The sequence below is a fragment of the Leucoraja erinacea genome, chromosome 6, assembly GCF_028641065.1.
Source record: "Leucoraja erinacea ecotype New England chromosome 6, Leri_hhj_1, whole genome shotgun sequence".
In the NCBI taxonomy this organism is placed as follows: Eukaryota; Metazoa; Chordata; class Chondrichthyes; order Rajiformes; family Rajidae; genus Leucoraja; species Leucoraja erinaceus.
In genome coordinates, this window is record NC_073382.1 from 37,268,307 (window position 1) to 37,283,154 (window position 14,848).

The following is a 14,848-nucleotide window of genomic DNA, read 5'->3' on the forward strand; positions in this document are numbered from 1 at the left end:
TTTTATTGCCTGAATTTAGGCGTGTGCTCCATTTCTCAGCTGAATGAGAGTATATACTGGAAATACTTATTTGTGCTTCATTTGTTGATTTGCATTTTTGAGAAGCCCTTTTTCAGACCACTGTGTTGTTTGCTGTGGTGCTCCTTTACTCAATATGTACAAAAAAGCGTTTTTTATATTGAACAAGATGAATAAAGACTTTGTTTCACATTCACCGTGCTGTTTGTCTTATTTTCTGATCTACTGAGAGGTGACACTTTTCAACATTTAAAAAACACAGCATATGAGGCACCTGAGACCTTGACTCTCACAAATGATTGTGAGAATCAAGATGTGAATATATTGTGCCACTTCCTCTATTTTGTGTTTTATGATGAAAGGAATATTACATTCAAGTCATGACACTTTGTAATGATATTAAAATGAGAGTTCCAGACATCAATTTAATTTTGATAACAAAGAACTCTCTTTTATCGTGCAATGAAGTAAACAAACAGTGAGAATCAAACGGATTAGTAAAAAGCTTTTCAACACTTTAAGCCATTAGAAAATATCGGAGTATCCAAAATAAACTAAAACATGCTCAAACAGGCAAAACACACCACAAACATACAGATAAGAATCAACATCAGAGGGATAACGGAACTAATACCCAGGTCACTGTGCCCCTCGGTTCCTTCATCAAATGATGATTCTGCTCCACTTAGACAGCCCTCTCCATATACAGATTGGAATGCAGTTGTTACAGCAGGCTGTAGCTCTGTATAACTGTGGTGATGGGGGGTGTCTCTGAAAAAGAAGTAGGAAGTACATGTGAAAGCTTTTTCACAGATCACAAAAAGGTGCAATAGGGTTACTTAATGTCCCTGTCCCACATAGGAACCTGAACGGAAACCTCTGGAGACTTTGCGCCCCACCCAAGGTTTCCGTGCGGTTCCCGGAGGTTCCAGGAGGTTTTCGTTAGTCTCCCTACCTGCTTCCACTACCTGCAACCTCCGGCAACCACCTGCATCCTCTGGAAACCGCACGGAAACCTTGGGTGAGGCGCATAGTCTCCAGAGGTTTCCGTTCAGGTTTTCCTAAGTCACCGTGCTGTTTGTCTATTTCTGCTTACTGAGATGTTGACACTTTTGAAAAATTTAAGAACACCAAATGCTGACTTGAAACTCAATATGTGAAACTGGTGCAGAAATTGTTTCCTTCATCGTATTGTGTTTTGCGTCTCATTAACCTCATGGGAAGTGCACATCAATTTAATTCAAGTCAGACACCTTTGTATATGATAACAAATGTCTTTATCAATTTATTTTTAACAAAGAGACTCTTTTATGCAATGGTGTTGTGGAATCAAAACGGGCGCATTAGAAAATGTTGGGGTAGACAGATAAGAATCTCATCTCCCAGGTCAGGTTCCTTTTCTTGGACAGGCCCTCTCCATATCATGAATGCAAGTGTTACAGCAGGGCTCTGCTGAGTGGTGATGGGGGGGTGTCTCTGAAAAAGAAGTAGGAAGTACATGTGAAAGCTTTTTCACAGATCATAAAAAGGTGCAATAGGGTTACTTAATGTCCCTGTCCCACTTAGGAAACCTGAACGGAAACCTCTGGAGACTTTGCGCCCCACCCAACGTTTCTGTGCGGTTCCCGGAGGTTCCAGGAGGTTTTTGTTAGTCTCCCTACCTGCTTCCACTACCTGCAACCTCCGGCAACCACCTGCATCCTCCGGGAACCGCACGGAAACCTTGGGTGGGGCGCATAGTCTCCAGAGGTTTCCTAAGTGGGACAGGGGCATAAGAATTAAATGTTAACTTTATGAAAATGTCATGTCTTTTTGGCTAATCATGTGCTTTTCTTGCATCTCATTAACATTATTCATGAAAGTGGATTAATTTAATGTCTTTATGCGGTTGCGAATCTCAATTTTTAAAACTTCAATCCGACACAAGATAATTGTATACCTGTGCTGCCTGGTATTGTGGCTGGTCTCCCATTGCAAACTGTCCTCCCTTTGGCTCGCTGACTGCTTTTGAATTTGAGAATAATATATTCGTCAAGCTCAATGCATTAAAAAACACCATTGATGGAAGCGTTCATCTGTTTATTAATACCTGATCAAAGAAGTGAAACGGACGAGGCTGTACATACATGGGACATGGTGCCACAGGTGCATGTGCTCTCCTTAACTGCGCAGACAACAACACACATTAAATCATTGTGAATGTCTCATATGAGAAATAAAGATTTTTAACAGAAACGATGAAAGAAGTGTAGAAAATCAAGATGTCATATTAACCTTTCACTCTCGGAACTTCATTGCCTGATTGAAGAAAGCCCATGTGAATTCCCACACATCCTCAGTTATATCTTCGCTCATCACCGCGAGACAACACTGACAGACTTTCTGCACACACTCAGCTATTGGTGCCATATCCCTGCGTGCATCATTCAACAAATGAACCCCGTCTCTTACAAGGTCAGTGAGCTGAAACATAATAACCCATGTTAGATTAGAACACAATGGTGGATGGATGCATTGTGCAATGGAAATTGAAATGTTCAAAAACTCTATGTGCTTACAACAGTTATGTTATCTTGTAAACCTCTCCTTTCATCATCATCTCCAGGTGTGGTGCCGCCAATGTTGCTCTCCTGCGACATCTGCCTCCTGGAGTGCTGTTGGCTGGCGGATGGTCCCGGCGTAGAGGTCCCGTCGAGAGGATCATCCAACACCTGCTCACTGCTCTGTTGTTGCTGGAAGAATTAAATTAAATCATTTAGACAATGTGTCCAGAGCCTCATGACTGTAAAACTATGTTGTAATAAGTACCTTGTTCGCGCTAGTTCTGGTCACCACACGCACAATATGGCTTGATAAGAAATGCCACTTTCTCCTCAATCAACTTGTTTCTCTCTGTGAGTTTGCCTCCAGCAGACCCTGTCTTTGAGCCAAGTGCGGTGACTTTTCCGTAGATGGTCCTCTGGTTTGTAAACCATTGCTGGAGTCGTTCATCTGCATTAAAGGAGAGTGGTGGGATTAAGTAGAACTTCTAGCATAGGATGTCTTCCAAGAGATGAAAAGTTGCAGAGAGTAAACAGATATGTACCTGAAAGCCATTGAGGCCTGTAAAATGGTAGCCCTGTTTTAATAGCCTGCCCTCTGCATATTTAATGTGGTCTTTCCTGAAGACAGGATTCAACGTTCAAAACAAACAGCCTTAAGACAAGCATTACATGTGTTAATTGCCTGACCTCACGCATATTTAATTTTATGGGCTTTTGGAGACCGGATTCAACCTTTAAATACACAAAAATATAGAACTGTCTGCAACTTATAACTTTACATCTGCAGGGCACAGACTTACTACAGAAGTTTTATTTAACGAAAAATATAGAACTTTTACATAAATTAGACTGTAAATTTTGCAATCATGGATAAAAGAAAATGGTTGACCTGCTGATGCCCTAATATATCATAATGTACTCACATGTGCACCCGGGATACTCTGTTGCCTTTTACTCCAACAAAGCACGCTTCTTCTCCTTATTACGATAATCCTCTCTGCATTTATCATAGAGGATTTCATTTGCCTGATACCACTCTACAAGGTCTCCCTCTTGCTACCTGTTGAAGTGAAAGGGTTTCACGTTATTCCATCTTCCCTGCCTCCCTCCACGTCTGAGGCTGTTTCACACACAGCTACCTGGGAGGCAATCTGCACATTTTCAAACTCCCTGTTCCCCTGCTCCAGGGAGCCCATAGCCAGGTTGCCTCCTCCTGTTGCATCTCCTGTTGCCTCTCCTCCTCCTCCTGTATGATCAAAGCCTTCAAGGCAGGTTTTTTCTATGGCTCTGCTCTGCCCTTGCGTTGCACTTTTCTGGGAGCCATCTCTAGCAAGCTTCTTCTCAAAAAGATTCACCAGCAATGAGGTGAAATGACCTCGATTGACCCAGGTCACGTGCTGATGTGGAAATCACCTTTTTTTTTTTACTCACCTTTTTTTTTCCTTTGTCCAGCTGCCGAGTTCAGAGTGCCCATGAGTTATCACGGTAGACTCAAGAGTCACTACGGTAAACTCACGGGCCACTATGTTCTTACAACGAGTTTAAATGTTTCAATTTTTAAATTCAAGAGTAAATTTGACTCGTGGAAAACTTTAAACATGTTTGAAATTACAAGTTTCATGGGTACCTGCGGTTAGCGCCACGAGTCGCTAAGTTGCGTCCATGAGTTCTGACGTTCCCGCTACGTTAATTGTACGTGATTACCATGAGTTTAATTTATTTTAAACTCGGGGTCACTCGAGGGTCGACGCACCGTGAGACAGGCGTTTTACGGTAATGACCACTCGTCGGTACTCGGGGCTCTCGTGGACATTTTTCATCTTGTTGCAAAATCTTCCCGTGCTTACCTGCCGTTAGCGAGTCTTCCCGGTTACCTGCCGTTAGCGCTAAGAGATGTCCCAGAGTTCCGACGTACCCGCTACGTTCATTCTCCATGCTTACCACGAGTTTGATTTTTTTTTAAACTCGGGAGAGCTCTTGGAATGAACTCGTACCGTGGGACAGGGCTTTTACTCTATGACTTTATAAATTACTTAGGTGAAGACGTCAAAGGTATTCTCACTAACTTAGATGAAGGCATAACATTGTGTACGAAAATGTTGTGAAAATAACCTAAGAAACCTATAAAGGAAAATAGATAGGTTAAGGATGTGGGTGAGGATCTGACAATTGAATATATTGTAGGAAAATGTGATATCATCCATATGCAGAGAAAAGATAAATAAAAAAGAACATGTTGTCTCAATGGTGAGATTGCACAGCCAGATATCCCAAGGGATCTGGATATCCTGTTGCATGATTCACAAAGGGCAAGTATGCAGCACACTGAATAGCCAGAAATGCTAACAGAATGTCATAGTTTATTGCTTGGGGAATTGAATACAAGTTGGAAGATCAGATTTCATTATGTATGGTATTTGAGGCCACACATGTACAATATTGATCTTTTTATTTAAACTCCAATGCCATTGCTTTGAAGGCAGTTCAAGTTATGTTTATTTGATGAATACTTGGAGTCAGTGAGTTGCCTTATGAGAAAAGGATGAACATGCTAGGCTTGTATCTGCTTATGAGTGAGAAGTAACTTGATAGAAATAATATCTTGAGGGGTCTTGACAGGAGGAAGATAGATTACCGATAAACTAAGGCTTGATAGGCTATTACAGCTAGACTTTAGTGTGCAGGTTAAATTACAATTAGCACAGCTCTAAACTTGTTTAATGGCTGAGCAGATGTCAGTTCTGTATAGCCCACTCCTGCCTTTAATTATCATGTTTATAGTTGTGAGAAATGCATGTAAGGTGAAGTATTATTGCATAATTGCAAAATTGAATCCAATAATGGGTGGATATTTCCAGCTGATAGTCATATTAGGAAAAGTTACCGTGGTAATGACACTTAGTCTATATCAAAAATGTACACTCTTAGTTTTATTTTGGGGGAGGTTATTCACAGATTAATAAGAATAACCTTAGTTTATTCCCTGCTATGTTTCCCTGCAAAGTTACCTGCACTCAGACAGCTAACAATAACCTTTTAATTGTTCATGGGAGGAGGGGTTTTGATGGTTTCTTACTGAACACTTATAGATGGGTTCATTGTTTTGAATATCTTGATAAGGGCCATATTCCATTTTGTACATGTTCGCTTTGTGTCACTATTATGCTTTGAAGATGACTTCTGTCAACATTTTCAAAGGAAATTCTGTTCAGTTTTTATAATAACAGAGCATTATTCTTGTTAAAATAGTGAAAAGGAAATAACCTTGAGATTGACATTGCAACAAATAAAATTATTAGCTGTGTCTATAACTTTTAATTCTACCTCAAAAGATTTATAGATGCCAATCAGAATATATGGTATCAGGACTTAATTGGACATGATATGATAAGAAAACTTTTTTTTCAGTTAGAAACACTGGAAACTATGGGAAGTTAACAAAGGAGAAAACAATATTTTTTCCTGTGCAGATATATCAATTTTGTTCACATGCTCTTAACTTGAAGCTCAACCAACATTTTTAGGGATTTCACCTCAAAGCAAACAGTTCTTGACCTCTATCAGGCATTGAGAGCTCATTTAGAAACAGATTCTGCTATAAGTTGCTTGCTGATAACCAGTGAAGGTGGCAGCTGCTTTCAACATTTACTTCTCAAATCCTGTGGGCCTCTGAAAGTGACTCTGGAAGTATTGGACAGTCGACCATTTATACTTGTATAAGCAAAGGAATTACTGCTTTGCTCAGGGTGTCAAAGCACCCTGCAGCAGCAAATCATATAAAGCAGTGTTCTGGGTCATGTTTTGGTTTTAACTGAAATTGGATATAAAATATTGCATGGGTTAAAATGTTGCATACTTCTAATTTGCACATCCCAGCTCTTCTGTGAATTACCAGGCATTAAATATTCATCATTCTTTTTTTTTTGCTTCATGACCGGATTCATGTTATCTTAATAATATGCTCACTGGCTATTCTACTGTGATTTCTTGTGATATTCACAGCTATTCCTTCAAACTTTCTTAATGCTAAAATTATTTTATTTTTCTCCTGAAGTAACAACGTGGCCAGATGGACTACATTTAAATAAGATTTAGTAAGTAAGTAAGTAATTTTTATTTATATAGCACTTTTAAATCAAATAACGAACGTTGAAGCCAAAGTGCTTTACAGAGAAGAAATTAGATTTCCATACATCCATCTATATAATATTAAAACTCTGTGTGTGTGTGTGTGTGTGTGTGTGTGTGTGTGTGTGTGTGTGTGTGTGTGTGTGTGTGTGTGTGTGTGTGTGTGTGTGTGTGTGTGTGTGTGTGTGTGTGTGTGTGTGTGTGTGTGTGTGTGTGTGTGTGTGTGTGTGTGTGTGTGTGTGTGTGTGTGGTTTCCCTGACTTGTGGGTGCCAGCCTTTGATTCATTGCTACGCCAACACCAGACCCACAAACGCCCAGATTTTTTCCATTTCGGTAGAGATTTCACTTTTCATTCCAAGTATCCACTCCTGATTAAATTTTGTCGTGGTTATGTACACATTTTTAATAAAATCCTTCTCTCCCCCCCCACTCACTCATTTTGTCGCCTCCTGCTGGCCAGCGACCATAACGGCTGCTGGCGTCCGCATCTCACTTCTAAGACGCCATTTAAAAACAGCATTTAAAAACAGCCGCACTGCTGAGTCCTGAACGGCTTGAGTTGGAGGACCACGTCTCCTGTGGGGGCTACGGGTAGGGAATGGCTGTGTTAGGGGAGCAGATCCAACAGGTCTGCACTTGGTCTAATATGAAATAAAAAAGATAAAGACACAGTACGCTGTAGGATTCAACATGAAACGTCCCACCACATCAGAATCCACCGCGAGGGAAGGCACCAAAAAGTCCAGTTCTCCTCTTCATAGTCCACCCGTGGTCGGGGCCTATTTGTGGCCTCCTCAGCCAGTCCGATGTTTTCAGGCCCTCTTGCCGGGAAGCTGGAACTCTGGTGTCAGCTTCAGACATTTCTCAGCGGCTTGGAATGTCTGAAGCGGCCGCTCCCTTCCCGGAGACTGCGGCACCCGAAGTCCTCAGGCTGCGCCGGTTGGAACTCCGACTCTGGCGGTCTCGGATCCCAGGCTCCGTGGTGTTTTAAATCCAGCACCGCCCGCCGGCAGCTAGACGCTCGCAGTCACAGCTTCGTGATGTTGTAGTCGGCGGTCACCGCACTCTGGAGCTTACTGCACGACGATCCGGTAAGGCATCGCCCACTCCGTGTTGGTGTCCCAGCGCTGTGCCGCTGCCGAAGCTGTGGTCCCAGCAGGAAACGCCACTCCAGTTTGATGGTAGGCCACACGGAGAGGACGAAGATGCGATACAAAGATACACAAATGGCGGCCACTCCTGCACATCCGCCATTTAGGAATAGAAAGACTTGGGTCATACACAAATCTTTGAAGATGGAAGGATAAATTGGAGAGGCAGTTAAATAAGCATGTGAGTTCCTTAACTTCATAAATAGAGCTACAGAATGTTGCAGTTAGGGATCCTTGGTAAACCTTTATAAATCACTAGTTAGGTTTCAGATTGATAATGATGTTCAATTCTGGGTATCATTTTTTTGCAAAGTATGTCAAGGACTTGGAGACTGAGCAGAGGAGATTTTGATAAGAGTGCCGGGAATGAAGGATTTAATTATTTAATTTGAGATTGTTGTCCTCGTTTTGATTATACCATTACAATTATACCAACCCTATTACACTTTCCATACAAATCTTTCCACCTTACACAGCTCCCAATATAGTGCACCCTATTCTCATTATATCTTTCTCTCTTTTACATGCTTCTTTATTGTTTTGATATTATGCAGTCCCTATAATACTAACTTTAACCTACTTGTTTCCATTAAACTTAAGAAAGAACTGCTGATGCTGGAAAAATCAAAGGTAGACAAAAATGATGGAGAAACTTAGCGGGTGCGGCAGCATCTATGGAGCAAAGGAATAGGTGATGTTTCGGGTCGAGACCCATCTTCAGACTGATGTGGGGGAGGGGTGCGGGAAAAAGATAGGAAGAGGGGAGAGAACAGTCGGAGATGTCCTCGTTCTTTAGGGAATGGGGGTTCCCCTCTTCGACTATAGATGGGGCTCTCACCAGGGCACTTCTATATCCCGTAGCTCCGCTCTCTCTCCACACCCCCCCACTCGTAACAAGGACAGAGTCCCCCTTGTCCTTACCTTCCACCCTACCAGCCGTCACATACAACACATAATCCTCCGACATTTTCGCCACCTCCAATGGGGTCCCACCACTGGCCACATCTTCCCATTTACTCCCCCTTCGGTATTCTGCAGAGACTGCTCCCTCCGTAACTCCCTGGTCAGTTCCTCCCTTCCTACGCAAACCACCCCCTCCCCTGATACTTTCCCTTGCAACCGCAGGAAATGCTACACTTGTCACTTTACCTCCCCCCTCGACTCCATCCAAGGACCCAAGCAGTCTTTCCAGGAGAGGCCGAGGTTCACCTGCATCTCCTCCAACCTCATCTATTGCATCCACTCTTCCAGGTGTCAACTGCTCTACATCGGTGAGACCAAGCACATGCTGGGCGATCGCTTCACCCAACACCTCCACTCAGTTCCCATTAACCAACCTGGTCTACCGGTGGCTCAGCACTTCAACTCCCCCTCCCATTCCGAATCCGACCTTTCTGTCCTAGGCCTCCTCCATGGCCAGAGTGAGTCCCACCACACACAGGAGCAGCACCTCATATTTCGCTTAGGTAGTTTACACCCCAGTGGTATGTACATTGACTGCTCCAATTGCAGGTAATCCTTGCTCTCTCCCTCCTTCCCCTCCCCTTATGCTCTCCCACAGCCTACTGTCTCTGCCTCTTCCTTTCTTTTTCCCCACCCCCACCCCCCCCATGAAGGGTCTTGACACAAAATGCCGCATATTCCTTCGCTCCATAGATGCTGCCTCACCCGCTGAGTTTCTCCAGCAGTTTTGTCTACCTACTGTTTCCATTATACACTCTCCACAGATTAGATATTTGAAAAAGTTGTTCCAAATTATGATTTGTGATGGTGAGAAAAAGGGTTAGTTTGATTTACAAGGTTACACAGTAGAAGAGGCTGTGGGATGAGTTTAGAAGGATGGATATATACATTTAATGCCTTTTTTTTATCATTGCAGTAATAATTGCATTAATAATGTCCAGTAATCTTGTCGTTCAGGCCACTGGATGTGGGCTTGTCCCATGCTGGATTGGTTTTGTTGGTGCTGATTCCATCTTACGACCCACAAATGAGACATATGTGTGTTAAGTGAGATCCTCGGAACATGTCTGGATGATATGTCTTGCTACATCGCTGCGGAAGCTACAAGATAGCAGAGTGAGGCTTGAAATAACAGATAGCATGTGAAGACTGGGTTTGTATCGTATAAGGTAGAACGTGGGTCAAGAATGTAAAATATAGAAGCAAAAAAAGACCATTGAACCCATGATACCAACTCTGCTTTTCAACAGGATCATGGCTAATCTTCTACCTCAGATTCACTTTTCAACACAATTGCCATAGATTTGATTCCATTAATATCTAAAAATCTATTGACTAATATGCTGTGTGACTAAGCTAATTCCCCTTAGGCCTCTTGGATGGAGAATTCAAAATATTAATGGCCAATTCAGTTAAAAATATTCTTCTTATCTCCATCCAGTCCCTTAGACCATAGAACATAGGAGAATCCAGGATTAGGTTCTTCAGCACAAAATGTTTGTGGTTGTGGTTGCGGTGTCATGTGAGTCTGGAGAAAGGTCTTGACCCAAAACGTCATTCCTTCCAGAGATGCTGCCTATCCCGCTGAGTTACTCCAGCATCATGTGATAATGTGTTTAGTGATCTTGGTCACATCCTTAATAAACGTATTCATGTCCTTGCTGCTTCGGGTTTACAGATCATTAGAATCATTCTATGCTGGGGAGGTGAATGCTAAAGAAATCTAAAGCAGCATGTGCTTCTTCCTGGAGATGCTACTGACCAGCCACAATCCGAGTTCCACGCTAATGTATTTGAGGCAAACTCCTTCGTTGTCCACTTGACAATCTGTCTTGATGGCCTAATTCTACTCCTATCACATGATCTTATGATCAATATTTTGACCACCGGGTGGCGCCAACAATGACTGTCCCTTCCTTCTTTGTGTTTTAATATTATGTGTTAAATGTATGTTTTTAGTGTTCTTTAGCTTGTTTTATGTAGCCAGGGGGAGGGTTGGGGGAAACTCTTTCTAATCTCTTACCTTGACAGAGATGGGGTTTTTTACATATCATATCTCCGTCCGCACTGCGGCTTAACATCGAGGAGTTGGCGGCCTTTGCTGGAGACCAATTTTGAGAGATCCACGGTGGGAAGCCTCTGGGACTTTAACATCATGTAGCCCACGATACCTTTGCCAAGGATCGACCTCGGATCTCCAAACGTGGGTGCCTGCGGACTTAACATATCGGAGCTCGCGGTCTCTGGTCAGAGACCGACTTCGAGAACTCCAAGATGCAGAAGCTTCGACCGCCCCAACACGGGAGTTTTGGCTGCTCTGACGCGGGCGTTTTGACCGCGCCGATGCAGAGGTTTCGACCGACGGCTGCGGGAGCTTTGGTCACCCCGACAGATGGTTCAACTGCCCCTACTGCGGGAGAATAAAGAGGAAGAAGATTGGACTTTATTGCTTTCCATCACAGTGAGGAATGTGGGGAATCTGCTGTGGTGGATGTTCATGTTAACTTTTGTGTAGTTACGTGGCTTGGTGCTTTTTTTTCGTATGTTGTATGGTAATTCGCATATCACTGTACCTTAATTGGTACATATGACAATAAAATACCTTTGAAACCTTTGAATCTTTCAAGTATTTTTTCTAAATTTACTGGCCAATGTACAAAGATTTTTCAAATTGCACTATATATCTTTCCATGTTTTTGTTGTTGTTGGTTTTAACACAAAACAGGTTAAAAACAAGGTACAATGTTGTGAGAATTTCTGTTCAAACGTCAACACCAGAAAGAAAGCTTTACATTTGTGTAGCATATTTCATGATTTCATGTTAGTCCAAAGTCCTTTAAAACCAACAATGACATTTTGAGTTATAATAATACAGGGAAAAATGACAGTCAATGTTTTTTTTACAATAACATCCTACAAACGATCAGTAAGATAAATGATCAATTAAATTGTCTTGTGGTGACTAGGTGAAAAGTTTTGGCCATGGCACCAAGAAAACTTTATTGGTCTCCTAAAGGAGAGGATCAATATATTTCAACAGACTATCTCATGTAGCAATATCTCATTCCAGCACGACAACAACAGCTGGGATTACGTGCTAACATTCTGGAACTGGATTGAAATTTATAATCTTTTCATTCAAAGTATGACCAGAGATATCAAGGGAAAAAAAATCAAGTGTACTTACTTTCAATCTATTTACTTGATTCTTTCTTACTCATCTCCTTTCAGAATTCCAATCACATGTCCAAACAGCTCTGAGGAGGAATTGGAGCAAAACAATTTATTTTCCTCACAATACATTACCATTGTAACTGACTTACTGCCTATCGTTCTGCTGAAATAATCACAAATAATGCACACTTGCAATTAATTGGTGTGCCTGGTATACTGTATCTCTTCCTTGGCTCAGATTTGCAGACTTTGCACAATGACAATTGTATGTGTATTCATATCACTGCTATTTTGGCAACAAATTCTGCAACATTGCCCTTTAATGCTTAGATTGCAGAAGCCTGTTCAGCAATACAGAAAGCTTCCAAAGGATCATTAATTGTTAGTTAATTGGACTTTCATGTCTCCAGACAATGTGTATCGGTGTCTCCATTTATTTTATGGAGATAACAGAAAGATTCCCATATCTTACTTTTCACTGATAATAATAGTGTTTGGATTATTCTTCCGCTTAGATTTATGAATTGTTTTTTTAAATTATTCTACTGTAGAAAAACTTGTGTCAATTTGTGGCATTTAGTTTGTTCTTATCTTGTAATTGCCTGAATTAAAAGTCAAGTTTAAATTAATGTTGTCCTCTCGTTCAAAAAGTGCAATAGAGATAAGCCTGGAAATTACAGGCTGATGAACTTTACAGCAGTGGTAGAAAAATTAGAGTAGAGTCATACAGCGTGGAAACAGGGCCTACTTGCCCTACACCGATCAACATGTACAATACAATACCGTTTATTTGTCATTTGAACCTCACATGAAGTTCAAACAAAATTACAGAGATAGGTTGAATAAGTTAGGTCTTTATTCTCTGGAGTGCAGAAGGTTAAGGGGGGACTTGATAGAGGTCTTTAAAATGATGAGCGGGATAGACAGAGTTGATGTGGACAAGCTTTTCCCTTTGAGAATAGGGAAGATTCAAACAAGAGGACATGACTTCAGAATTAAGGGACAGAAGTTTAGGGGTAATATGAGGGGGAACTTCTTTACTCAGAGAGTGGTAGCATTGTGGAATGAGCTCCCAGTGGAAGTGGTGGAGGCAGGTTCATTGGTATCATTTAAAAATAAATTGGATAGGCATATGGATGAGAAAGGAATGGAGGGTTATGGTATGAGTGCAGGCAGGTGGGACTAAGGGGAAAAAAAGTTGTTCGGCATGGACTTGTAGGGCCGAGATGGCCTGTTTCCGTGCTGTAATTGTTATATGGTTATATGGTTAAAATTTGGTTTCTGCAGTCATACAAGAAAAGAACCAAGACACACACCAACACAATTTACACAAACATCCATCACAGTGAATCTCCTCCTTACTGTGATGGAAGGCAAAGTCTTGTCTCTCCCCTGCTCTCCATTCCTCTCCCGAAGTCAAAGTCAAAGCCCCCGGCGGGCGCTAGTCAGTCCCACGGCCACTTAAAGCTGCGCTGGGCGATGTAAGGCCCTGCTCCGGGTCCCGATGTCGGAGGCCCCGGCGGGCGCTAGCAAGTCCGCGGCCATTTAAAGCCACGCCGGGCGATGTAAGGCCCAGCTCCAGGTCACTCACAACCCCGCAATTCGAGCGGGAGAAGTCGCCGTTGCCGGTGCCCCACGAAGCAGTCTTCCACCGGGGACCCGCGAACTCCCAGTGTCACAATCAACTGGAGTCGGGTCGCAGCAGCATGCCACCACAGCTCTCCACGCTCCGAAGCCGGCCAGCTCCACGATGGTAGGTCCGCAGCTCTGCAGGCTCCGTGACTTGAGCTGTCGTTCCGGTTGGAGGCCACTCCATGGTGCTAGGCCCCAACGGCAACGGAGACCCGACAGGGAAAAGGTCGGGTCCCCGTACAGGGAAGAGAACTAAAAGTTTACCCCACCCACCACCCCACCCCCCACACATACACAGTCAAAAACCCACCACAAACTGTACACTCAACAGGACAATAAAATAAAAAAAGTCAGACGGACTGCAGAGACCGCTGCGACGTCGGTCGCGCCGCCAACCCATTCCTACACTAGCCTCACCTGCCTATGTTTGGCCCATATCCTTCCAAATCTTTCCTACCCATGTACCTGTTAAATTGTTTTGTAAATGTTGCAACAGTTCCTGCCGCAACTACCTCTGTTGGCAGGTTTCATACACCCACGTGGGCATTTTCCAAAGCCTAACTAAAGTCCTTATCGCCAATATCAATCTGCTTGGTTAACTTCTCAAAATACACAATCCAATTTAGTTTTTAATTTTAGAGATACAGGATGGGAAGTTCATATGTTCATAAGTTATAGGAGGAAAATTATGCCATTTGGCCCATCAAGTCTACTCCGCCAATCAAACATGGCTGATCTATCTTTACTTCTCAACCACATTCTCCTGCCTTATTCCCATAACTCTTGCCACCCTAGGAGGAGATTCACTGTGATGGATGTTTGTGTAAATTGTGTTGGTGTGTGTCTTGGTTCTTTTCTTGTATGACTGCAGAAACCACCCTTCTGTGAAAAAATTACCCCTCAGATTTCTATTAAAACGTTCTCCCTTCATCTTAAATCAATGTCCTCTGGTTCTCGATTTCCCCACTCTGGGCAAGAGACTCTGTGCTTCCACCACATCATTTCCACTCCTAGGAACATCCTCATAAATCTTCTCTGAATCCTTTCCAACTTGACAACATCTTTCCTGTAATATGGTGCCCAGAACTGAACACAATACACTAAATGTGGCCTCACCAATGTATTATATAACTGCAACATGACCTTCCAACTTCTATACTCAATACTCTGACAGATGAAGGCCAATGCACCAAAATTATTGGGGAATATTCTGTGGCACAGGATTTACATTCAGTTGG

At 42.6% G+C, this 14,848-nt stretch overlaps 1 long non-coding RNA gene across 1 annotated transcript; it reads right to left on the reverse strand.

Moving 5' to 3' along the window:
- Positions 1-1,522: 1,522 nt before the first annotated feature.
- On the reverse strand, positions 1,523-6,771 carry LOC129697799 (uncharacterized). The gene is made up of 3 exons (XR_008723578.1): positions 2,827-6,771; positions 2,577-2,750; positions 1,523-2,481 (listed from the first exon to the last, which is right to left on the reverse strand). It is a non-coding gene; the product is annotated as an uncharacterized LOC129697799 (long non-coding RNA).
- Between the last annotated feature and the right edge of the window lie 8,077 nt (positions 6,772-14,848).